This window comes from Macaca thibetana, chromosome 13, assembly GCF_024542745.1.
Source record: "Macaca thibetana thibetana isolate TM-01 chromosome 13, ASM2454274v1, whole genome shotgun sequence".
Taxonomy (NCBI): Eukaryota; Metazoa; Chordata; class Mammalia; order Primates; family Cercopithecidae; genus Macaca; species Macaca thibetana.
The window spans coordinates 15,472,814-15,499,605 of record NC_065590.1 but is presented as its reverse complement, the minus strand read 5'-3'; the positions used below and the strand labels follow the sequence as shown (position 1 = coordinate 15,499,605).

Genomic DNA, 26,792 nt, shown 5'->3' with positions numbered 1-26,792 from the left:
ACGCAGAATGCAAGATTGAGGGAGCCTGGGCACTTCCGCCTAGATTTCAGAGGATGTGTTAGAAACCCTAGGTTCCCAGGCAGAAGCATGATACAGGGGCAGAGCCCTTGCAGAGAACCTCTACTAGGGCAATGCCAAGGGAAAATGTGGGGTTGGAGTCCTCACACACAGTCCCCACTGGGGCACTGCCTGGTGATGCTGTGGGAATAGGGCTGCTGCCCTCCAGATCCCAGAATGGTAGATGCACTGGCAGCTGGCACCCTGAGCCTAGAAGAGCTGCATACACTCAACTCCCACCCATGAGATCAGCCACATGGGCTACTCCCAGGGAAGCCGCAGAGGCAGGGCTGTCTACGACCTTGGGAGCCTACCTCTTGAACCAGCTTGCAGGACATGGAATCAAAGATTATGTTGCAGCTTTAAGGCTTAATGTCTTCCCTGCTCAATTTCAGACTTGTGTGGGACCTGTTGCTTTTTTTTTTTTGTCAGAGCTGTTTGAACCAGAACAATTCCATCTTATATAGGGGCTGGGTAAAATAAGACTGAGACCTACTGAGCTGCATTCCTAGGAGGTTAGGAATTCTAAGTCATAGGAGGAGATAGGAGGTTGGCACAAGATACAGGTAGCGAAGACCTTGCCGATAAAACAGGTTGCAGTAAAGAAGTTGGCCCAAACCCACAAAGCCAAAATGGTGATATGGTTTGGCTCTGTGTCCCCAACCAAATCTCATCTCAAATTATAATTCCCATAATCCCCACATGTTGAGGGCAGGACCTGGTGGGAGGTGATGGATTATGGAGTCAATTTCCCCTATGCTGTTCTCGTGATACTGAGTGAGTTCTCATAAGATCTGATGGTTTTATAAGTGTTTGGAAGTTCCTCCTACACACATGCTCACTCTCTCCTGCAGCCTTAGGAAGACGGTACTTGCTTTCCTTTCTGCCACGATTGTAAGTTTCCTGAGGCTTCCCCAGCTATGCAGAACTGTGAGTCAATTAAACCCTTTTTCTTTATAAATTACCCAGTCTTGGGCAGTTCTTTACAGCAGTGTGAGAACAGACTAATACAGATGGCAATGAGAGTGACCTCTGATTGTCCTCACTGCTCATTATATGCTAATTATAATGCATTAGCATGCCAAAAGACACTTCCACCATGATCCAAACAGTCATGTCTGTGCCTGTCTCAGCACCATGACAGTTTACAGATGGCATGGCAACATCTAAAATGTACCCCATGTGGACTAACAAGAGGAGGAACCCTCAGCTTGGGGGATTGCCTACCTCGTTCCCAGAAAACTTGTGAATAATTCACCCCTTGTTTAATGTATAATTAAGAAATAACTATTAAGTATCCTTAGTCCAGCAGCCCAAGCTGCTGTTCTGCCTATGGAGTAGGCATTCTTTATTCTGTTACTTTCTTAATACAATTGCTTTTACTTTACTGTATGGACTCGCCAGGAATTCTTTCTTGTACAAGGTCCAGAGCCTTCTCTTGGTTCTGGATTGGGACCCAATCCTGGTAACATTTTGACCAATTTCTCCCTTCTGGAATAGGAATGTTTACACAATGCCTGTATCACTTTTGAATCTTGGAAGTAAATAATTTGTTTTTGACTTTACAGCCTCATAGGTGGAAGGAACTTGACTTGAATCCCAGATGAGACTTTGGACTTTGGGACTTTTGGGTTGGGGCTGGAATGAGTTAAAAGTTGGGGGGATTATTGGGAAGGCACGATTTTATTTTGCAATGTGAGAAGCACTGAGATTTAGGGAGCCAAGGGTGGAATAATAAAGTTTGGATGTTTGCCCCTCCAAATCTCACATTGAAATGTAATCCCCAGTGTTGAAGGTGAGGCCTGCTGGGAAATGTTTGGATCATGGGGACAGATGCCTTGTGAATAGCTCAGTGCTGTCCTCTCAATAGGGACTGAGTTCTCACAAGACCTTGTTGTTTAGAAGTGTGTGGTACCTCTTCCCTCACTGTCTTGCTCCTGCTCTCACCACATGACATGCCTGGCCCTCTTTGCCTTCTGCCATGATTGGAAGCTTCGTGAGGCCCTCACCAGACACAGATGGTGGTGTCATACTTTTTGTACAGCCTGCAAAGCCATAAGCCACAATAAACTTCTTTTCCTTGTAAATTACTCAGTCTTAGGTATTTCTTTATGGCAGCACAAGTATGGCCTAATACAGTGATGAACAGGATTGCCTCCTCTTTCTCTTCTTTTTGGAGACCTGTCCTCCTTTCCCTCTTCATGGATGCCCTTTAAAAATCAGAGTTCCTCAGAGAGCTTCCGGTGTGGAAGCAGTCATGTCTGTGCCCGTCTGTCACTTTTCTTCTGACTAATTCTGGTTATCTCATCAAAAGCGCATTTTAAAGAAATTCCCTTTCCTTTTGAGTCATTTTCTTTAGTGGAGTCAAGGTTATCTCTGGTCTAAACTTGTGTTTCAACTTCCAAGAATAGCTTGTGTTACTTTTTTCAGATTCTAAAACATGTTCTTTAAATTTTGCTGAGGAAATATAAAAATATAAAGAACAAAGGAAAATCTGCAATTTAATAACTAGAGATAATCATTCTTATGACTCCATTGTCTTTTCTTTCGGTCTTTCTTTTATTCAAGGCATATATAGATTTGGTTTTAGACAATTAGGACACTCAAACTTTTTTTGATATTTGCTTTCCTGAAATCTAGAGAACATACATGTGGTAGACAGTGCTCACCAAATACCTGCTCATTTGAGAGATTACTCTGTTAATGTCTGTCTTCTTTTCCTGGTCTCCCTTGCAGTTTAAGCTGGGGACATGCGTTTTTTTCTGGCCATTGAACTCTGAGAGGAAGTGATAGATGATGTGTTACGTGTCTTGGCTGATGCAATCAAGGGCCAGTGTATGCCTGTGTCACATAAACTTGCCCTGATGCAGCAACTTTGGAAGTCACGTGTTCTAGAGAATGTGCTACAAATGAATTAGGTGTGGTTGCAAATGCATGAGAATAGAATGACCTGTATTAGATGTAGTAAGTCACTGAGATTTTGGAATTTATTTGTTACGGTAATATAACCTAGTCTATTCTGACTAATCCTATATATGACTCGCCTTCCCTTCTTTATCATAAACTCCAAGATGACATTCACTTTATCTCAAATTCCTCTTTCACAAATCATTTTATTCTTGGACAGAAATATGTTTAGATTAGCATTCCTCTGTCATATTCTCTACTCTCTGAGAGATGAAGTTTCCAATAAGACAAACCCAGAAACTAATCAGATGCTTTCATGTTGGCCAAATTTGGATTCCAGATTAAAGATAAATTAGCTGTGAAAATAAAATGACCAATAATAATGTTGGTACTGTTGAATTAATATCCCAGATACAAATCATGTAATAAACGTATTACTAATCTAACATTTATATGGTGCTTTACAGTTTTTCAAAGCATTTTTCATAAACATAAATATAAGCATTCAATCTGATACAAGGCTTTTTATCCATTGCAAACAGTGAATAGTGAAGTCCTACGCCAGTGCACAGTTCTCTCCTTCCTCCTTTTGGTGTGAACTCCTGGCTGCAGGGGGGAAGGGACCCTGGTTAGGGCAATTGTGGTGTAGGACTGGGAGGGGCAGGTGTGGCATACAATGTGGCTGGAGAGGCAAGAGACTTGGATCCTCATCCTGGCTCTGATCCTAATGAGCTATGTGACCTCTGGCAATTCCCAGGTGTCTCTGGGGCTTCCTTATCTATGAAAGGAGGAGATTGGACTGGCTAACTACTGGGGTTCTTCCAGCCCCTGTTCATTCAGTATTTCATGACTACCCTGAACATACCATGTTTTACTTCATGGCACCTCTATGCTCATGATAGATTGTGTTCGGTTACTCAGGACCCATGCTAGACACATTCTCCTAAATAGATCTTTGTCTCATACACAGTCGAGTTACAAATACATACATGCTACACTCTTTCTGCTTTACTTCAATGGCAAATTTAACGTATCACTCTGAGTATAAATAGAAATTTTTCTTTTCTAGTATAGAAATATATAACAATTGCTGATAAATTAGAAGGAAATGGCCATTTAGCCATGTGTGTTAAGTGATTATGACTTAGCTTTATTTTCTAGGAAGCTTGACATACCTGAAGGACCATCGGGGACTTTGATGATCCTCAAGAAAAGGAGGCTTAGGTTTTTGAGTTTGAAAGTCTGGACAAGTTTTGGAGCATTTTGTTAAGAAAATGAACATCTAAAAATATACATGATTATCGCTTTCCCTTTCTGTACTCTTCCCTCCACGGGGTCTTTGTGCTGCCTCTAATAAGCCATTGTATCTCCTGCAAGGTTGCTCAAAGGTACTGTAGCTCCCCAAGAGAGAACAAGCAGGATGAGAGAACAGGACTCATGACTCAGGAACAGGACCCAGGGCCTGCGGGGAGGAGGTATTTCTGTAGAGCACAGTTCCCTGCAAACCTGCCTGGAGCCAGCTTGGTAACCTGTTTTACAGCTCTGTCGTGCATGAGGCTTTGTGTTAAAAGCCTTGGGGAAAGAGGTGGCAAAGATCACCACTTGCCCTTAACAAGCTTTTAACTTGTGAGGAAGGCAGGTGGAGATGACTGTGGTGCCAGCAGAATAAAGAAGTGTTAGAGAGGAAGCAGAGGGATGGAGAGCGAGCAAGTGAGGCTAACAGATTGAATACAGGGATGGCTTCTTAGACTTTGCTATGTGTTAATTTGAAGAGTAGATTTGCGTAGTGTAGGGAGAATGGACATTCCAGGCTGAGAAAATAGAATGAGGAAAAGTGTAAGACATACATTTCATATCTGTTTTTCCTACTTAACTTTTTAGAGCTTCCATTGCCTCATCTGAAAAACTGGGATAGTAATTCTTGTTTTTTGCTTTGTTTTGTTTTGGTTTTGTTTTGTTTTTTGAGATGGAGTCTCGCTGTCGCCCAGGCTGGAGTGCAGTGGCACCATCTCGGCTCACAGCAACCTCCACCTCCCAGGTTCAAGTGATTCTCCTGCCTTAGCCTCCTAAGTAGCTGGGATTACAGGCATGCACCACCACACCCGGCTATTTTTGTATTTTTAGTAGAGATGAGGTTTCACCATGTTGATCAGGTTGGTCTTGAACTCCTGACCTCAGGTGATCCACCCGCCTTGGCCTCTCAAAGTGCTGGGATTAAAGGTGTGGGCCACTGAGCTTAGCCCTGGGGTAGTAATTCTTACTTCACAGGGTTTTGGAAGGATGAAATGAAATTGTGTTTGTGAGACTGTTCGGTTTAGTGTCAGTTTCCTTTTCTTTCTCTCCAAATGTCCAGCCTTCCCCAATCTCTACACCTTTGCTCAATCTATTCTTCCTTTCAGATTTAGTCTCTCTCTCCCACCCATGGAATTTAGACCTTTCTTGGCCTTACTAGTCCATGTCCTTCCTTGACATAGGATGGAAGGCATAGACTTACTGCAGGGAATATCAAATGTGGCTGGCCAAAAATAGAGTTAAAGCCCAATAAATTTGGAGTAGAGTGCAAGCTTGTCAATAGTAGGTATAAAAGGCTGGAATAATTATTGAGGGTTATCAGTTCATTCATTAATTCATTCACTCACTCTTTCATTCATAAAAGATGAGGCATTTTGATTCAGGAACATGCTTGGACCTAAAGACTATGTGGGAAATAAGAAAAGCATGGTTCCTAACCCCATGGTGCATCCCTACTAGCAGAGAAACCATAAATTACATGTATAATCATGGTTGGGTGGCACAACAGTCTGTTTGTGCTGCTATAACAAAATACCATAGACTCGATGGTTTATGAACAATAGAAATTTATTTCTCACAGTTCTGGAGGCTGGGAAGTTCAAGTGCCAGCATATTGGGCACCTGGCAAGGGTCTGCTTTTTGTATCATAGACCATACCTTCTTGTTGCATCCTTACATGGTGGAGGGGACAAGGGATCCCTCAGGGGTCTCTTTTATAAGGCTACTAATCCCATTCATGAGGGCTCTGCCTCCCAAAGAGCCCTCCTCCAAATATTATCACATTTGGGACTAATTTTTAACATAGGAATTTTGGAGGGACACAGACATTCAGTCTATAGCAGGTGGTCATTAAGAAAGGAGTAATACAAGGTGCTATGAAGATATGTACTGGGGAGAACCTGATTAGTTTAAAAAGTCAGAGAGAGTCCCTGAGAAAGCAACATCATGGATAGGAAGGGTAGGGATTAATCAGATGAAGGTGCAGGTAGAGATAGGGAGAGGGATTCATGTCTCAGGCAATGGGAACAGCACGTGCAGAGGCCCCAACACTAGAAGGACTATGGTGTGTTAGAGAACCTAAAGGAGGGCCCGGGAGGCAGAAGCCCAGAGAGCGAGGGGCAAGGGACATGAGATGAGGCTGAAGAGATGGGCAGGGCCAGGCCATGGGCAACCTGTGAACATGTTAAGGGCAGTGGTTTATCCTGAAGGCAGTTTTGAGGTGCAGGAGAGCAAGCACATTGGATTTGTGTTTTAAAACAATCTATATAAATTCCAAAGGAGGGGGCAAATGTGGGAGAAGGCGAATGCAGTCATCCAGGTGAGAGCCACGGGGATGTGCTTAAGAGATGCATCTTCTGAGGGGAAAATGCTTGAGAAGTACGATGGGCCTCTGAGGCAACACCGGCAGGATTTCACCTGCATGAATTTAGAGCTCAGAAGAGGCAGATGGGCTGGAGCTAGAGATGCGGCTTGTCTGCAGTGCGAGCTGTGGGAGTGGGTAGGGTGGCCAGGGAGGGTGTGCAGAGCGGGAAGGCACGCCCAGCAGTTGACTCACCGGTGTTCACCCAGGACGGGGCAGATGAGGGCCCCTGGGAAGCAGAAGCCAGAAGGTGGGAGGGAATGTGGAGAGTGTGATGTCCTGGAGACAAGGGAGCTGACAGCTGTGGTTCATCCACGTAGAGATAAAATCGGTGTGGTACACACCTCCCTGTGAAGCCAAAATCATCACCGGCTCCTTATTGCTGCTGGTGTTCCTCATTGCTCCTTCCAGCAACCTCTGGCCTGATTTCAGTGCATCCTCTTCAATCATTCAGTGCTGTATTCTGCCCCCAGCTCTTTCTCAACTTAGAGGAAAATAGTCTGATAAAGTCTTCTATGAAAAATTCCTAGAACCTAACGTGGTACAACTTACAGGCACTTACGTCTTTCAAAGATGAGTTTGGAAAAAGCAAGGCCTTACCTTGGGCCTGGGACCTTTGCCAAAGTGAGGGCTGTTGAACCACTGAAAAAAGTAAATGCATGGGTATTAGGTACAATGTAATTTAACATTTTGAAAATTAAGATTAGGCATTGTAATATTTTATTCCATTAGCCAGATGTGGTGATGTACACCTGCAGTCATAGCTACTCAGGAGGCTGAGGCAGGAGGATGGCTTGAGCCCAGGAATTTGAGGTTACAGTGAGATATGATTGCACCATTGCATTCTGACCTGGGCAACAGAGTGAGACCCAGTCTCAAATAAATAAAATTCTTTATTCCGTACTTGAAAGCAATGTTTAAAAAATCCGTAAAGTAGAAGAGTGCAGTAAAAAAAATATATAAATGACAGACAGACAGTCTATCTGTCAGAATAAGGAGAAAAGATTAGAGAGGTAGGTGGTGTAGGGGCAAATTGTGCTGGGCCTTCTACATTTAATATCTAGGCTTTCATTAATGAGCAATGATGAACCACTAGAGTATTTTCAGCAGAGCAGTGAGGGGACGCAGAAGATCCTGACAGTGATGAACACAGCAGATTACCACATGAAGTGAGTGAAGGCTAGGAGATCAGTCTGCTCCAAGCGCATGAAGGGAGAGCCTGGGCCAGGGGAAGCGGTGATGGGCCCACCAAACTGATGGGAGGGAGGGTGGGAGAATGGATCTGGGGAGGGAGGGCCATCTGGGTGTGCAGGAGAACAACAGAAGGAGGACTGTAGGGTAATATCAAGGTCTTGAGTCTGGACCATAGAAATAGAGAAGTCTGGAGGAGGAAATGGTTTTGGGGTGGAAAATGATGCTTTGGGCTTTAGACGATCTGAGTCACCATATGGGGCAGGCTTAACTGAATAGATAGGTATTTCCCCAATTTCCCCATAAGTGAGTTCTGCTTTGTCTGTGGACCCTGGGAATTTCTATAGACCTGAGCCAGGGGCATGGCTGAGTTTGGAAAGAAGGAGTTCTGAGAAATAGATAGAAAGGGTGGAAGTGACACATTTACCATCTCCTGGGTTTGAGGAAGGAAACTGAGCCTTCAGACTCTTGGTCTCAGATTTCCTCGAATGTAGCCTGAATAAGGCAGCGGGTTACATTTCAAAGTCAAACTTCCAGTATTTAAAACCAGAGGGGGAAAGCGTGGGTCAATAAATGGTATTTTGGAACCAACAAAGCATTTGAAAAATGAAAAAATAAAAAGGCAGCTGGGCACAGAGGCTCACGCCTGTAATCCCAGTGCTTTGGGAGGCTGAGGCGGCAGGATCGCTTGAGCTCAGGAGTTTGAGACAATACAGCAAGACTGGGCAACAAGGAAGACTCTGTCTCTACAAAAAATAAAAAAAATTAGTTTCCCAGCACTTTGGGAGGCCGAGACGGGCGGATCACGAGGTCAGGAGATCCAGACCATCCTGGCTAACCCGGTGAAACCCCGTCTCTACTAAAAAAATACAAAAAACTAGCCGGGCGAGGTGGCGGGCGCCTGTAGTCCCAGCTACTCAGGAGGCTGAGGCAGGAGAATGGTGTGAATCCGGGAGGCGGAGCTTGCAGTGAGCTGAGATCCGGCCACTGCACTCCAGCCTGGGCGACAGAGCGAGACTCCGTCTCAAAAAAAAAAAAAATAAAATAAAAAAAATTAGTTGGGCATGGTGGTACATGCCTGTGGTCCCAGCTACTCCTAGGCTGACGAGGGAGAATGGCTTGAGGCCAGGAGTTCAAGGCTTTACTGAGCTATGCTCACACCACTGCACTCTAGCCGGGGTGACAGAGCAAGACCTTGTCTCTAAAATAATAATCGTAATACATTTTTTTTTAAAGTAAAAGAAAAAAAGGTCACATCTTCCTCATACCAAAATAAATTCCAAATAAATTAAAGGCTTAAATATAATAAAGTTAAACCATAAAATTACTAGAAGAAAATAAAAGCAAATATTTAGATAATCCTGGGGATAAATTTCTTTGGAATGAATTTCCTTAAGATGAATTTCTAAAAGTGAAATTCAGGGTTCAAAGGTCTTTTCTTTGTCCTTTTCTTTTTTTCCTTTCCTTTTCCTTTTTCCTTTCTCTTTCTCTCTTTCTCTCTTCTCTCTTTCTTTCTTTTTTTCTTTCTCTCCCTCTCTCTCTCTCTCAATCCTTTTTTTTTTTTTTTTTTTTTTTGTGAGACAGGGTCTCATTTTGTCACTCAGACTGGAGAACAGTGGCATGAACATGGCTCACAGCAGCCTTGACCTCCCAGGCTCAAGTGATACTCCTGCCTCAGTCTCTCGAGGAGTTGGGACCACAGGCACATGTCACCATGCCCAGCTAACATTTCATATTTTTCATAGAGTCGAGGTCTTACTGTGTTACCCCAGGCTGGTCTCGAACTTCTGGGCTCCAACAATCCTGCCACCTTGGCCTCTCAAAGTGTTGGCATTACAGGTGTGAGCCACTGCACTCAGCCCAAAGTTCTCTTCAATTGTAAGGTTTTTGGTACTCTATTGCCAAATTGTCCTCCAAAAAGATTATGTCTTTTTACCCTCCTGCCAACATTATATAAAAGTGTCCACTTTTGTGGACTTTTACCAATGCTGACTACCTTTGGTTTCAAAAAAGCTTTCAGTAATTTTCTGTTAATTACTTTTACCCTTTTTTATTGAGGATGTTCAACTTTTTATTGTTAGCATATTCTCTCTGGGCTCCATTGGACACCTTGGCAGCTCTTTGGGTAGTAGGTGCCTTCACAAAAGTCCTTCTCATCTGGCCCTTTCTAAGCAAATCTAGTGAACAGAATTGGCTCTATGCTCTGCATTGCTTAATACGGTTGATCCAGGGCCTAGGACTCATTCCTTCATTACCATCCACTTGCATTGTCTTAAAGCAAGTCTCTGTTAATTTAATTTGGCATTTCCTGTCCCAGCTCTTTAGTTTCGTTAAACAAAGGCTTTAGAAAACTCCCAGTAGATGGCTATGTTGCTTCCTTTTAAAAAATTTTGGAGCTGTTTCCCTAGTCTAACCTTTTCCTCAGGGCAGAAGTTAAGTCCCTTCTACTGCATTCCTATGAAGATGGTGATTCAAGAGGCAGGGCACCCGTCGCTTTGTGAAGCAGTCCACTCTGCAGCTGGACAGCTCTGTTACTAGAATGTTCTCCCTTCTGGGGAGCCAATATTTTGAGGTCCTCTGTGAGTCTCATCTGCTTATCTCATCTGTTTATGCCCTTGAAGATGCACAGGTCTGACACCACGAGGGAGCCCTTAGAAATTGGATGGCATTTCTTATGTGTCCCCAAGTCTTCTCCAGCTGCTCCTCCCAGAGCTTGTTTCTTAAGCCCCTTGTGGAGCTAATTGCTTTCCTCAAGCAGCTCAGTTTTCCCCAGTCTGCCCCTGGTGGTCCTGAAATATGATTGACTCCTGAATATTCTAGGAGTGAAGGAGAGTGGGGGGTGGCCTTTCTGCTTGTCGTGGTCTGGGTTTTAAATTGCTGTCCAGTGGAGCAGAGGTGACTTTCTCAGTGAACCACATTTTTTTCCCCTCTAAATCCTTAGCAATTTTGTCTCCAGAGGCAAGACCTGGCCAAACCATTTGTGTTGAGGATTGAATCAAGGATGATTGAGGAGATGACAGTAGTCCCCCCTTATCTAAGGAGGGCATGTTCCAAGCCCCTCAGTGAATGCCTGAAACTGTGGATAGTATCCAACCCTATATATCTATGATTTTCCTATACATTCATACATGCTTATGGCAATGTTTAATTTATAAATTAGGCAAAGAGTCTGGGCGCGGTGGTTCAAGCCTATAATCCCAGCACTTTAGGAGGCCGAGGTGGGTGGATCACCTGAGGTTGGGAGTTCGAGACCAGCGTGACCAACATGGAGAAACCCTGCCTCTACTAAAAATACAAAAATAGCCGAGCATGGTGGCAGGCAGCTGTAATCCCAGCTACTCGGGAGGCTGAGGCAGGAGAATCGCTTGAACCTGGGAGGCAGAAGTTGCAGTGAGCTGAGATCATGCCATTGCACTCCCACCTGGGCAGGAAAACTCCGACTCAAAAAAAAAAAAAAAAAAAATTAGTCAAAGAAAGAAATTAACAGCAATAAGTAATAATGAAATAGAACAATTCTAACAATATACTGTAATAAAAGTTTATATGAATGTGGTCTCTTTCTCAAAATTACCGTTTTTTTTTGAGACAGGGTCTCACTTTATCACCCAGGCTGGAGTGCAGTGGCGTGATCACAGTTTACTGCTGCCTCGACCTCCTGGGACCAAGTGATCCTCCCACTTTAGTCCCCGGAATAGCTGGGACCACAGGCATGCACTACTGTATCTGGATAATTTTGTTTATTTTTTTGTAGAGAGAAGAGGTCTCACTATGTTTCCCAGGCTGGTTTTGAATGCCTGGGTCCAAGCAGTCCTCCTGCCTTGGCCTCCCAAAGTATTGGGATTACAAGTGTGAGCCATCATACCTACCCCAAAATTATCTTATTGTTCTATAGCCACCCTTCTTCTTGTGTTGATGTGAGTTGATCCATTGCCTTCTTGATGAGATGAAATGAGGTGACTGATGGGGGCATTGTGATGCAGTGTTAGGCTGATATTGGCCTGATGATATGTCAGAAGGAGGGTCATCTGCTTTGGCGATCGTGGGTCATAAAGTCATGATGATGTCAATGGTTGGATGTCAGGAGCAGACGATGTCAATGACTAATGATAAGCTCGACAGGTGGGATGGTGGCACAAGATTTTATCACACTACTCAGAATGGAGCGCAATTTAAAACTTCTGAATTGTTTATTTTTAGAATTTTTCATTAATATTTTCGGATTGCAGTTGACTGCGGGTAGCTGAAACTGTGGAATGTGAAACTGTGGGAAAGTGAGGGAGTACTGTATTATGGAACCGTAACTCTGTTCGGTAGGGGAACAGAATTCACATTTGTGGGGCCCAGGTCTCTGCATCAGTAGGGATCCAGTTGTTTCATTTCTCGTTGTAGCAAGAACTTGGCTTTGGAGTCAGACAGATTGATGTTTTCTATCATTCTAAATGGGTGCAGCTACACCTTTCTCAGGAGGTAGTTCTGAAAATTTAACAAAATGTGAATTTCTTGGTAAAAAAAAAAAAAACCTCAAAAATATTCAGTTTCCTTTACTTTTTGTCTGATATACTCCATAAAATGCTTGGAAATATGTTTCTGTCCTAGAAATGTCACTGATCTTTGTAATTCTGATTATCCACAAACCTTGGAAGATTTGCTGTTTCAATGTTCCTATTTTACAGACAAGAAAATGGAGCCCATGGTAAGTTAAGTGAGTTACTCATGGCTACTTAACTAATATTTTACTAGGTGATAGGCCAGAGCTAGAGCCCAAGTCACCTCCTTATCAATGCCCTGCCTTGTCTCTGTGCCTTCCTGTCTCTCTGTATGTGTATGTGCCTGTTGACACTAAGGCATAGTTTAACCCAGTAGAATTACCGGTTTGTAATGAATTCCACTTGTAAATGACTGATCATTCAAGGAACAAGTATTTTCTCTATGGTTGACACCTGTTTTGGAGGCCAAAAATGACACAAATGTAACTTGAGACTCTCTGGGCCTCATTTTGCACTTATTAGCATGTCCAAAATTAAAAAGACTGACCACACCATATATTGGTGAGGATGTGGAAGCACGGAAATTTTCATACACTGCTGGTGGGGATGTAAAATGGTACAATCCCTTTGGGAAACAGTTTGACAGTTTCTTAAAAAGTTAGACATATATTTACCATGTGACTCAGCCCTTCCACTGCTAGGTCTTTACCCAAGAGAAATGAAAACCTGTGCTTATACAAATGTCTATACGGGAATGTACATAGCAACCTTATTTGTCATTGCTAAAAACGGAGACAATTCAACGTTGTCAAGAGTGAATGGATGAGCAAGCTGTGGTCTGTCTATGCAATGGTATCCTACTCAGCAAGACAAAGAGATGGGCTGAGGATACGCACAACTATAAGCATGAATCTGGACATAATTGGGCTGAAAGAAGCCATACATGAAGGAGTATATACTATATCATTTTATTTATGTAAAATTCTAGAAAATGTCAATGAGTCTGTGGAGACAGAATGCATCAGTATTTGATGTTAGGGGGCAGGGAGTCGGGAGAGAGGGGTTACCAAGGGGCGTGAGGAAACTTGGGAGTGATGGATATGTTCATTATTTTGACTGTAGTGATAGTTTCACTGGTGTATACATTTGTCAAAATTATCAAATTGCATACTTTAAATGTGTGTAGTTTTTTCAATGTTAGCCATACCTCAATAAAGCTGTTAAAAGACTATACTGGCTGGGTGCAGTGTCTCATGCCTGTAATCCCAACCCTTTGGGAGGCTGAGGCCAGAGGATCACTTGAGCCCAGGAGTTCAAGACTAGCCTGGGCAATATAGAGAGACCCAGTCTCTACTGAAGAAAAAAAAAACAAAAACAAAAAAGCCAGGCCTGGTCCTGGTAGCATGCAACTGCTGCTCCAGCCGCTTGAGAGGCTGAGGCGGGAGGATCACTTGAGCCTGGGAGGTCAAGACTGTACTGAACCATGATCACACCAGTGCACTCTAGACTAGGCAACAGAGTGAGACTCTGTCTTTAAAAAAACAATAAGAGAGACTCTCTGGACCTTATGACTGCAGAGGTAAAGGAATTGTAGTAACAATAATTCCAATTTCCCTAGTTCCTGTTCCCTTCTGACCAAGATCTTGGAGTTGCCTGCTAGTCTCAGTCTGGCGTATCTCAGAGTCCTCAGAGGCCTTCTTACATGAAAATCGGTCTTGCAGCTACAGTCTCCAGGGCACTGTTCCTGCTGTTGCTGAGAGCTCACTGCCTGTGGAGCTTCATGAGGGCCCCAGCACTCGCCCTGCTGCCGCTGACCAGGGGAGAATGCTGGTGTCCACTCTAGAGGCCTGTCTCTCCTCTGAGGACCCATGTGTGTGTTTTAAGGCCTGTGGTCATTCTGTATTCGGGTAGGCAAGAGGGCATCTCCCTGGTACTCACTGTGTCTCGGGCACTTTTTTACACTCACATCTCACAGTGAAAATAACACCTCCAAGCCTCTTTCTCTGTGACCTCCCATGGCTGGGCAGAGACACCTGCTAAAGGAACGTACTGTGCTGTTTTCTCACGTCCCAGTCCTCTGCATGTTCTCCCCACCCTTGCATACAGATCAGTTTATACTCATACATGACTTCCTGCTGCTTGCTCTGTCAGAACCTGACACGTCTGGACGAGTCTATCCTAGCATGGGCACGAGGCCTCAGCTGGGCATTCCCTGTCCCATAGCAGGGTCAGGTCTCCATGGCAGCTTCCCTGGCAAGTACCACGTACAAAAGACTTTTCCATTTTCCAGTGCCTCTTCTTGGGCTCAAACTTAGAGAGGAAGAGGCAGAAGGAGGGGAAAGAGGTGAAGAAGGAGTGAAGGATGGACCTGCTGCCCTTCCCCAGAGCTGTGGGTCGGGCTGAAAATTGAATGGGATGTGCAGTTGATGTTTTTCTTTTTTTCTCATCCCCAACCTCAATTCTCATCATGACATTTTCCAAACATACAAGTTAAAAAATGAGCATAATGAACATCTGCAAACTCATCTTACAGAGGTTTTAATTTTTTTTTTTTGAGATGGAGTTTCACTCTTGTTGCCCAGGCTGGAGTGCACTGGTGTGATTGCAGCACACTGCAACCTCCGCCTCCTGGGTTCAAGCGATTCTCCTGCCTCAGCCTCCCGAGTAGCTGGGATTACAGGTGTGCGCAATGCCCAGCTAATTTTGTATTTTTAGTAGAGATGGGGTTTCTCCATGTTGGTCAGGCTGGTCTTGAACTCCCGACCTCGGGTGATCCGCCTGCCCTGGCCTCCCAAAGTTTTAATTTTTCAATATAAGTTTTGGGTGGACTAACCTGGAATGAGTTTTAATTACTAAAATGAGACTGACTTTTATCTTCTTTTTCAAAAATCCAGTTAAAAAATAATAGTATTATTTTGTGTTTTTTAAAAAAGATCCACGTTCTACATGTAAACAGTCAAATAGTTAAAATTTATTACAAGAAATAATCAGATTCTTGCCCTCTTCCCCCATCTCTCGTTTCCTACCTGGTGTTTAATACTTGTTTCTTAATGACTGCTTTTACTGTTACTTCTTGAATTTTGAGTTTTACATATTAAGAATTATGTTTGGAAAATGAGGATTTAGGTTCTTTGTCCTGCCCTAGTCTATACCACACACATCCACATTTCCTACCTCCTGGTCTTCCTAATGCAATTATATCTTCATTTTCTTAGACTAGTAATCAGTGCTTGTATTATTATGAATATATGCTATTCAGAACTGAACCATTAGTAAACTAGGTATTTTTCTTTGTCTTTTTCCCCCTTATTTGCACGGTTTCCTATGTACTTTTCATGAAGACTGGATATAGTTTATATTGGTGGTCTTCTTTAAGAAAACAAATATAAAATTGTAAACACAAAATTAGGTATAGGGTCTTGCAAAGGACTCTTGCAGATGAAGTGTTCTGAAACTTAAGTTTGATTAACTTTACAGTAAATCCACCTCTGATTATCATTAATTTCACTCCAAACTTTTCACTAATTATTTAAATCTCCTCTTAAGACATTCAGATGTATTAGGCAGTTTCTTTTTATCTTACGAAAAAAAAATTCTTAGTGCTCTCTGACCCGCTGCAAGTTGGACTGGTGGCTCCTTGTTGCTGTGCCTACTTTCATCCTGGGATCTCCCTTCACCATCAGGATTGCCTTCACCTCATTCCTGTCTTGGATCTTTCTTCTTGTTTCTTGAGGTTTTTTTGTTTGTTTGTTTCATTCCCTTCAGTGGCCTCTTGGAAAGAGATGTGTAGGAAGAAACATTTTCTTTAGAAACTTGCATATCTGACAATATCTTTATCCTATCCTGACATTTGGTAGATGGTTCAGCTGGGTATAAAATTCTAAGTTGGAATTAATTTTCCTTCCTGATTTATAAGACATTGCTCCATTTTCTTCTGGTTTCCAATATTGCTGCTGAGAAGTCTGACACCATTCAAATGTCTGATTTTTTTCTATTTGACTGTTGTCTTCTGTCTGGAATGTTGTAGGATTGCCTCTATATCCCCAGTGTTCTGAAATTTCATGATGTAGGTCCTTCTTCATTCATTATGTTAGGCGTTCAGTGGGCCATTTAATCTGGAAAAACATGTGTTCTTCAAGTTCTGCAAACTTTATTAATTACTTCCTTTTTCTTGTGTCTTTCTCTGGTCTGTTTTCAGTCCCGAGTCTCTTAGATCTGTCCTCTGATATTCCTATTGACTTTACCTCATTTTCTAAATATTTATCCTTTCGCTTTACTTTCCAAGAGACTTGCTTAACCTTATCTCCTCTCTTTTATTGAATTTCATTTCTTTTGCTATGTATTTTTTACTTTGAATACACCTCTCTCTTCCTCACATTTTCCCCCATAGTATTTTGTCTTCAGTTGACAGTTCTACTATCTCATTACTCTGGAGATATTAATAATAGTTAGTTTTCACATTTTTATTTTCAAAACAATATCTTACTCTGTCACTCGGGCTGGAGTACAGTGGTGTGATCATGGATCACTGCAGCCTTGATCTCTGAGCTCAACTATTCTCTTGCTTCAGCCTCCCAAGTAGCTGGGACCACAGGCATGTGTCAGCATACCCAGCTAATTTTTTTTTTTTTTTTTTTTTTGAGGCGGAGTCTCACTCTGTAGCCCGGTCTGGAGTAGAGTGGCGCGATCTCGGCTCACTGCAACCTCTGCCTCCTGGGTCCCAGTTCAAGCAATTCTCCTGCCTCAGCCTCCTGAGTAGCTGGGATTACAGGAACACACCACCATGCCCAGCTAATTTTTGTATTTTTGTAGAGACGGGGTTTCACCATGTTGGCCAGGCTGGTCTTGAACTCCTGACCTTGTGATCTGCCTACCTTGGCCTCCCAAAGTGCTAGGATTACAGGCATGAGCCACTGTGCCCGGCCACTAACTTTTAAATTGTTAATAAAGATGAGGTCTTGCTATGTTGCCCAGGATGGTCTTGAACTCCTGGGCTCAAGCAATCCTCCTGCCTCAGCCTCCCAAAGTGTTGGGATTACAGGTGTGAACTACTGCATCTGACTTTTTAAAAAAGTTTTCTTCTCTTTGCCAAGTCTTTTTTCCCCTCTCTGCTTTTTTGGGTTGTTTTGTTTTGATCTCTATCTTGCTAGAAACTTTCTGTAGATGTTTAGTAATATTAGATTTTTGAGCGTGGGCAACTGGAAAGCTGATTGGAAACTCTGAATACATGAGTGAGGCTTGTTGGCTGTGAGTGTCATTGTTTGATGTGCTGGCAAGACCAATGAGTTTGGGAGCCCCTAATATTAGTATAGGCCTGATTCCCTGGGAAAGGCTCTTTTGATCTCCTGCCTGGAGGATAAAGGCCTGGCTACCAGTCTTCTGTATGTAATGTGAGGGAGAAGGGCTGGAATTTTCAATATCATGCTGAATCTTTTCAGTGATCATCTTGTTTTTAGTAATCTCCTACCTTAACTCTCTGTCTTCTGCTAGTATGGGAAAGATGACCTGAAAATCTAACCATTTATTTCCCCCCCATTAATATCATTTTATGATTACCCAGAAATTAAATAATTGTCATGCTGTTCTCCAAAAAGACTGAATCAGCTAGCAACAAATGAGAATTTTCTCACAGCTCTGCCAGCATTTTAAAAGAATAGCTTTATTGAGCCCAGGAGGTCAAGGCGGCAGTGAACTGTGATTACACCACTATACCTCAGCCTGGGCGACAGAGCAAAACCCTGTCTCAAAAAAAATTTTTAAAGAACAGCTTTATTGATTTAAAATAGACATACAATAAACAGAGCACATATTTAAATTGTGCAACTTATACTTTGATATAACCCTGTGAAAATATCACCACAATCAAGATAATGAATATATTTATCACCTCCTGACACAGTTTGGCTCTGTATCCCCACCGAAATCTCGTGTTGAATTGTAATCCCCAATGCTGGGGGAGGGTCTTTGTGGGAGGTGATTGAATTGTGGGGGTGCACTTCCCCCTTGCTGTTCTCGAGATAGTGAATGAATTCTCATGAGCTCCCCTTTGCTCACTCTCTTTCCTGCTGCCATGTGAAGATGTGCTTGCCTACTCTTTGCCCTTCTGCCATGATGTGTTTCCTGAGTCCTCCCTAACCATGCCTCCTGTACAGCCTGCAGAACTGTGAGTCAGTTAAATCTCTTTTCTTCATAAATTGCCCAGTCTCAGGTAGCTCTTTATAGCAGTGTGAGAAGGGACTAATATATCTCCTAAGTTACCTCAAGCTTCTTCATAATTCCTTCTGCTCCCTTCCTTCATTGCCAAGCAAACAACCATCTGTTTTCTGTCACTATAGATTAGTTTACATTTTGTGGGTTTTTTTTTTTTTTTTTTTTGACAAGGTCTCACTCTGTTGCCCAGATGGAGTGCAGTGGTGCGATCATAGCTCATTGCAGCCTTGAACTAGTTTCAAGTGGTCCTCCCACTTCAGCCTCCTGAGTAGCTGGGACTACAGGTGTACACCACCACAACTAGCTTAAAAAAAATTTTTTTTAAATAGAAATGGGGTCTTGTTACATTTCTCAGGCTGTTCTCGAACTCCTCACCTCAAGCAATCCTCCCTCCTTGGCCTCCCAAATTGTTGGAATTACAGATGTGAGTCATGACTCCTGGCCTAGTTTACATTTTCTAGAATTTTATATAAATGGAAACATACAGAATGTATCTTTGGGGGGAGTGGGGGAGTGTTTCTGTTTCTTTCTTTTTTTTTTTTTGAGACAGAGTCTTGCTCTGTCTGTTGCCCAGGCTGGAGTACAGTGGCATGATCTCGGATCACTGCAAGCTCCACCTCCCGGGTTCAAGCAATTCTCCTGCCTCAGCCTCCCAAGTAGCTGGGACTACAGGCACCCGCCAACACGCCCGGCTAATTTTTTTTTGTAGTTTTAGTAGAGACGGGGTTTTACCGTGTTAGCCAGGATGGTCTCGATCTCCTGACCTCGTGATCCGCCTGCCTTGGCCTTCCAAAGTGCTGGGATTACAGGTGTGAGCCACCGCGCCCGGCCCGAGTGTTTCTATTTTTTAACCAGCTTTCATGCAATCTTTTTTATTTTACCATCCCTGTGATCCCACTCCCAAAGGTACTAGATACTGATTGGTCCTCAACTTCTCCACTGCTTATTTAGGATCAGCCACCATTTGCCCAACCGCTTTCCGGCCTTCAAACAATTTTTTTCTTAAAGATACTCCTGTGTGAGGCTCAGAACTCTTGAATTGCTACTGCAAATATGAACTCGGTGATGTGAATGCCAGGGAATTGCCTGACTGATCAAAGAAATGTATCCCCTTTTCCCTCACTCTTGCTGTCTTCTCATTTGTTTTCCCCATCCTTGTGGATTCGTGTATTTAAATATCCCTTTAATGTTATGATATTTTAATGGCTTTTGGGGGAAAGTACAGAATTAGGTACAAGAGTGCATAGCTGTTTTTTTTTTTTTTTCTGGGCTCTGAGACTGTTCATATATGCAAGTTATTTACCAGAAAGTTCTGCAGTGACCTGAGATGTCAGGGCGGTCTGACAGAGCATGTTTGAAGGCAGTTACTAGAAAAAAAATAATGCCGTTTCTGGTTTGTACTTCAGTAAGTTCAGATGACCCAATATATTGTTTACATGTGGCATTCAGTAAAAAGTAGCTTCCCCTCCCTTTTTTCTTCCTTTTCTCCTTTCCTGCTTCTATGCAGCATCTGCTTCGGGAAACTTCTCAGGAGGAGAGCTTGCCAGACCGTGGGTAATGGAGAGGACTTGCAGAGATAAAAGAGATGCTCCCACTCAATGCAGGATGGTGTGGAGGTCAATGGGGATATGTCTGGCATCACTCATGAATGGGCCTTCCCGGCAGGGAAGAGAAGGGAGGGGAAAGAAGAAGGGAGTCAAGGATGAGTTGCTGAATACAGGGATTCCAGGGCCTGGAGCCAGGAAGAGAACTTTGGGAGGTATGAACCTGGAGGGCATCAGCTGATGAGGAGCAGCCTGAAGTCCAGGGAGGATTTTTTTTGGCGGCCAGGAAGAAAGTGCCTTCCTCACACAGGGAGGCCACAAGGCTGATGAGCTGGGGGTTGGAGGGACAGCCCTAGGACAGGCTTGGGAAGCACACTCAGGTAGGGACTGCGAGGTTCTTGTTGAATCTTTTTCATTCCTGGTTTTAGAAAATAGAATCCTAGGCCCCTTGAGAGTGGAAGGTGGGTTGGGAAGAGGGCAAATGGGGCTTAGGCCCAGGACAGCTGTAGAGCCACTGCCCAACTGTCTCTCAGGGACTCTGCTGAGGTCACTCCAAGGATGATTCTTAGCCTTGCTAGACAGTGCTGACAGAGGGAACCATAGTATAGCACCCACTTCCTTCTCTTTCGATGAAAGTTTAAAGGTCACCATTTCCTCTGGCAAAGGAAGTTCCACAAATATTCCATTTCCAGTCTTAGAAACAGCAAGGTATCAAGCGATTGCAAACTTCCTGTGCTGGGGAATTCCCAAGGAAGTAGGGGCAGAGTTCTGGTGGAGACAAAGTGAATTCAGAGCGATTAGTCAGTAGCAGTAGCAGTAGCAGCAGCAGAACCAGAATTTCCCCGCACGCGTCCCAGGCTCTCATTTGCCAACTCAGTCTCTGTTTTTATTGGCAGGAAAAATAAAACAGCTGTAAGTGAAATAATTCATTTTTCAGACCTGAGCCTCCACCAATGTTACGTTTAAAGGCCTGTCTCTCTTTACCTTTCCCTGGGATGGCAGATACAAATGTTCCTGATGTCATTGTCAAAAAAGAAGAACCAGGGGGTGTATTGTATGCTTGAGTTCCAGCCATTTGTCACAATAGATAGAGATGACTGCCATGTGTGTAGACTTTCTACAGACTGTGTGCTAAACCCGACCTGCCACTTCAAGGAGTAGGTGAGGAATGTCCACGGTTCTGGGGAGCCCTACCCCAAGTGGACATTCCAAAGCTCATTTTCTGTGGATGGGGGTTGATGGTTAAAGGACAGCCTGGGAGTAACTCGTCTGTACTGGGCCCGGGAGAGTCATATGCTGCTTCCCATGTTATTCTTCATTCCCCCATGTGAATAGCTGTGGTGTGAGGTCCAAGGTTAGGTCCTTTCTACCATAAATGGGGGAATAAAATTCCCCTACCAGCCTGAGAAGTTTCTGTTATAAACAGGCACTTTTTTGCGGGGAGCGGCAAGCAGACTAATGTTGTTATTTCCACACGGTTTGTTTTAAAATGTAGACATCATACCCAGGAGAGGTGGCGTGGTGAGTCAGAGCGGGATTAGAAGAACCCGTCCGAAAAACAGAAGAGGGTCAAGTGCAGGGCACCGAGGACTACTGCATTCAGTGGTATGAAAGCCAGATGGCTGAACATGATGGGAACATTACATTGCTTGTTCTCCTTGAGCCTCGATTTCCTCATCTAAAAATAGCTTCATTTACTCACAGAACATTTATTAAACTTGTGCTGAGCACTGTGCCACGAGCTGGACTAAAAGTTAAATCCACCCCCGTGAGCCGCTCTGAAGGCTAAAATATGAAGTATGTAAAAATAACCAAGTGCTGCACACATGCAGCTCTTCAAGGACTGTGTGGGCATTGCGGGAGATTTTAATTATTTTTATTTCTTTCTCTTTAGTTAGAAGATTTCTGTCAGTGTACTAAAAAAGAATTTAAGGTGTTGGTTGTTATTATTGTCGTCATTGTAACTGTCTATTTCACTTGCTTTTTTGTTGCCTCCAGCGCATTCCAGGGCTGTTCTCTAGGACACTTCTCATCACCTAAATAACCAGGGAGGCAAAGCGCTTTCTTAAGAGAGGGGTCCAGAGGACAAGGCTGGTTTTCTCTAGGAAAAGGGGATGTGGGAAGTAGAGATAAGAAGGGAATTGGCCAAGATGAATGTACAGAGCCTTATTTTTTTTTTTTTTAATAACACAGCAAGATTAGATACAAAACAGGACAATAGCGTCATCTGTTTTTATAACTGGAAAGGACTTCATTTTACAGGTGGGGAAAAAGAGAATGGACAAGTGAAGGGAATGGTCACAGAGTCAATCAGCATATCTGCATCAAAGCTGGGATTCCCAGTTCAGGGCTCTTACTGCATTGACCTCCCTGGCTCAATCTCTTACGACAGTGACGTATGGCTAATATTTGGCACTGTTTTGGGGAGAAGCTGAAGCACTGATGTTGTAGGTCACTCTTGAGATAGTGTGCAGTCTAGCAGGGCGGAAAGCAAGAAAGGGAGGTGGAGGCAGCATTTTTGGGTGTGACGTTTCGTTCTTGTTTTGTGGTCAAGTCAGAGTGTGATTGGGACAAGCCACTGCCCTTCTCTGAGCCTGCACTTTGTTTTTCTTCTTAAGAGGGAGGGAATAGTAGAGTAAAAGTTGTCATTTTATCAAATACCCGCTATTTTGGAGCCATGTCGCCATTGGGTTGGGGGTTGACCAGTTGGCTTTGTCACCCATAGGATTAAATCCAACCTCGATACTGTGGCATTCCCAAACTCCAGTCTAATCTTCTTCTCCATCAGCCATGCCCCACTACACCCTGGTCATATCTGACGTTGCGCCTTGCACTTGCCCCCTCCTTACCTTTGCTTTCTGACCTACCATAGGTCTATTGGTTGAAATTCTCGTTTTCCAGGGCCTTGCTTAAATTTCATCTCATCCATGAAAACTTTCTTGAACCTCCCCTTGCCCTGCTCCTCTCTAACCTCTCAAGCCAGAGTTTATTTCCTTTTGTGGTCAAGGTGCTGGGTTTGTGACCTCTCTCATGAGACTTAATACTGAGATCAAATGTCCTTGGACCTCACCAGCCAGAGAGATGAGCATTTATGGAATGCAGGCTTTTGCCTGGACTTGCTGATGCAGGGTCTCTGCCTTCCTCCAGGGCCTCTCCTGCGGTTTTGGGAATTTCTCTCATGGCGCAGTCCATGAGTTCAGGGTCGAGTTCATACATGTTTTTACTTCTCCTCTGCAAATGGCCTTCTTGAACTCTGAGGGTCCTAAAGCTGTTCCGCAGTTTGTGGGGTGAGTGGAAAGGGGCTTTCAAAAGTTGTGCTGTTGTTTCCCACCCAAATAGCATGAAACACAAAGATGCTTACAAATAGCTGCCTTGCTTTCTAGTCCCAGCTTCTCTCTCCTGAGGCTTTAAAACCAGTCCCCTAGGTTGAGCTAGACTGGAGTTGTATCCTATCTTCATTATCAGTCTAATCTCTTTCTGCTCTCTAGAGATTAGATATTACATATGTGTGTATGTATGTGTAAATATATAATATCCGTATATAGAACATATATGGTTATATTTATATATACATACATAATATATACATATATTAATATATACATAATATATGTAGTATGGGAGTTGGAATTAAACTTTATATTTTGTAATTTGCTTTAATTTGCATCTATCACTGTAAAATGAGTATTTATCCGTACCATAAGATAGTCTTCAATGTAATTTTTTTTTTGAGACAGGGTCTTGCTTTATTGCCTAGCCTGGAGTGCAGTGACCCAATCTTGGGTCTAGAGTAGCTGGGACTCTAGAGGTGTGTGCCTCTGAGTAGCTGGGAGTAGCTCTGAGTAGCTGGGACTAGAGGTGTGTGCCTCCACACCCAGCTATTTTTTTTTTTTTTTTTAGAGACAAGGTTTTGCCACATTGCCCAAGCTGGTCTTGAGCTCCTGGGCCCAAGCAATCCTCCCACTTTGGCCTCCCAAAGTGCTAAGATTACAGGCATGAGCCACCACACCTGGCCTCAATGTAATTTTTAATGGCTGTATAGTATTCCATCATGTGGTTGTACCCCAAATTATTTAACCAGTCCCCAGTTTATTTCAATTTTTTAAAACTATTTTCAATAATGTTCTAGTAAATACCCACAAAATATGTACAGTGGCTGGGCTTAGTGGCTCATGCCTGTAATCCCAACACTTTGGGAGGCTGAGGCAGGTGGATCACCTGAGGTCAGGAGTGACCAGCCTGGCCAACATGGTGAATCCCCGTCTTTACTAAAAATACAAAAGTAAGCTGGGTGTGGTGGCACATGCCTGTAATCGCAGCTACTTGGGAGGCGGAGGCAGGAAAATCACTTGAACCTAGGAGGCAGAGGTTGCAGTAAGCTGAGATCACACTACTGCACTCCGGTGTGGGCAACAGAGTGAGACTCCATCTCAAAAAAAAAAAAAAAAAAAAAAAAAAAAAAAAGAAATGTACAATTTATTGTACCTCCCTGATTATTTCTTTTAAGTAGAATTTTCTTATAATTATTTTTTATAAGTTAAATTTTGAATCAAGGGAGAAGCACCTGGAGTCCTTCAGATACCTATTGCCAAATTGAACCCTTCTGTTCCAGGTTTATTACATTCAGCATGACTCAGGGTTTAGGGAGTAGAGGAGGGGGTGGAGGCAGAGGGCCTCTCCCTGTCCCAACAGACCTCCCTCGGTGAGGTCCAAGTCTGGACAGGTGGAGTGTGGCATTGCACCAGCAGGTCCTGCTTCCTGTACTTCCCTTAAATCCATCCAGTGGAGCCTCATTGTTCAAGTCTATTTTATTTTTTTTTTAATTCCCCTGAGTCAGAGTCTCACTCTGTCGCCCAGGCTGGAGTGCAGTGGCGCGATCTTGACTCATTGCAACCTCCGCCTCCCAGGTTCAAGCAATTCTCCTGCCTCAGCCTCCTGAGTAGCTGGACTACAGGAGTGTGCCATCACGCCCGGCTAATTTTTTTTTTTTTGGTATATTTGGTAGAGACAGGGTTTCACCATGTTGGCCAGGCTGGTCTCGAACTCCTGACGTTGTGATCTGCCCGCTTCGGCCTCCCAACGTCCTGGGATGACAGGTGTGAGCCACAAGGCCTAGCCTCAAGTCTATTTTTTAACTCCAGGAGGCCTGGTATTCAGAGGGATCAGGCCTGGCAGAAGGGCCTCAAAGCTTCCAAGGCCTGGGGAATGGGTTGCAGCCTGGTTCATGGATACCCAAGTGATTTTGTTTCCAAAGGGACAGGAAAAAAAGTGATTGACATGGAAATTGTCAACGTGCAACTTTCAAGACATTAAAAAATGTAACCCTTTTCCTAATATACAGTAGACTTGTGTTAAAAATATAACTCGTTGTGGCCGGGCGCAATGGCTCATGCCTCTAATCCCAGCACTTTGGGAGGCTGAGGCGGGCGGATCACGAGGTCAGGAGTTCTAGACCATCCTGACTAACACGGTGAAACCCCGTCTCTACTAAAAATACAAAAAAAATTAGCTGGGCGTGGTAGCGGGCACCTGTAGTCCCAGCTACTTGGGAGGCTGAGGCAGGAGAATGGTGGGAACCTAGGAGGCGGAGCTTGCAGTGAGCCGAGATTGTACCACTGCACTCTAGAGCCTGGGCGACAGAGCGAGACTCCATCTCAAAAACAAACAAACAAACAAACAAAAAACAAAAAAAAATTTTAACTCATTGTAAAAGGAAAAAACCAAATGCAGTTTTCCCTACTGTACTCTCACAACACCTCAACACTGAGTTCTTCTGTGACCTCTAGTCACCAAAATGCATGGGGATTTCTCCTACCAGCAGTCCTCCAGCAGCCAACACCAGCTGGGTGTCCTAATTCACTCTGACACTATCTACCTGGAGTTAGTGTTGGATCCCACAGGTTGAAGGCTCAGTCTCACAAGACTGCCTCCCACTTCAGATGCCAGTTACAAGTGGTAGGTTGTCACCTATGCCTCTGACTGATGGCCTATAAATCTGGGTTCCTGTGATTGCTTCCCTCAGGTTCCGTGAATTTGCTAGAGCAGCTCACAGAACTCAGGGGAACACTTAGGTTTACCAGTTTATTCTAAAAGATATTACAAAGGATATAGATGAACACAGGATGAAGAGACGTGCAGAGCGAGGCATGTGAGAAGGGGCGTGGAGCTTCCATGCCCCTCTGGGGCACCATCCTCCAGGAACATTCATGTGTCCAGCTATCTGGGAGCCCTTCCAAACTTTGTCCTTTTTGGGGTTTTAAGGATGGCTTTATTACGTACACATGATTGACCGAACCATTGGCAATTGGTGACTGACACAACCTTCAGGCCCTCCACTCCCCAGTGGTTGGGGAGTGGGGCTAACGGTCCCAAGTCTCCAATCCTGCCTTGGTCTTTCCTGTGACAAACCCCATCATGAAGCTACTACATTGGGGCTGTCAGCCACTAGTCATCTATTAGCATGCAAAAGACACTCTTATCACTCCAGAGATTCCAAGGGTTTTTAAAAGCTGTATGTCAGGAAACGAGATGAACAAATAAATATTTTACAACATCACACTCATTGTTGGGGGAATCGACAGGATAGCAAAAATGATCAAAGGAGGATAGGAGAGACTGAGATATATATTTCCATATATATATAGAGAGAGAGAGAGAGAAAGAGAAAGAGATGCAGATATACATATACATATAATCAGTGGAATACAAAGTGCTGGGATGAGAAGCAAAGTCAGCTGCATGCAC

At 43.6% G+C, this 26,792-nt stretch overlaps 1 protein-coding gene across 5 annotated transcripts in view; it reads left to right on the top strand.

Annotated features, from left to right (window-relative positions):
* IL37 (interleukin 37) overlaps window positions 1-26,792 on the top strand; it is a 164,504-nt gene that overhangs the window by 26,061 nt on the left and 111,651 nt on the right. The window contains exon 1 of one of the 5 annotated variants that reach the window (XM_050752966.1): window positions 18,124-18,457. The exons of 3 other annotated variants lie outside the window; for them this stretch is intronic. The gene's annotated coding sequence lies outside the window, so the exon portion shown is untranslated. Of the gene's footprint in view, window positions 1-18,123; window positions 18,458-20,394; window positions 21,654-26,792 lie in introns of those variants that run through there. One more of the 5 variants, XM_050752967.1, reaches the window with a different exon arrangement.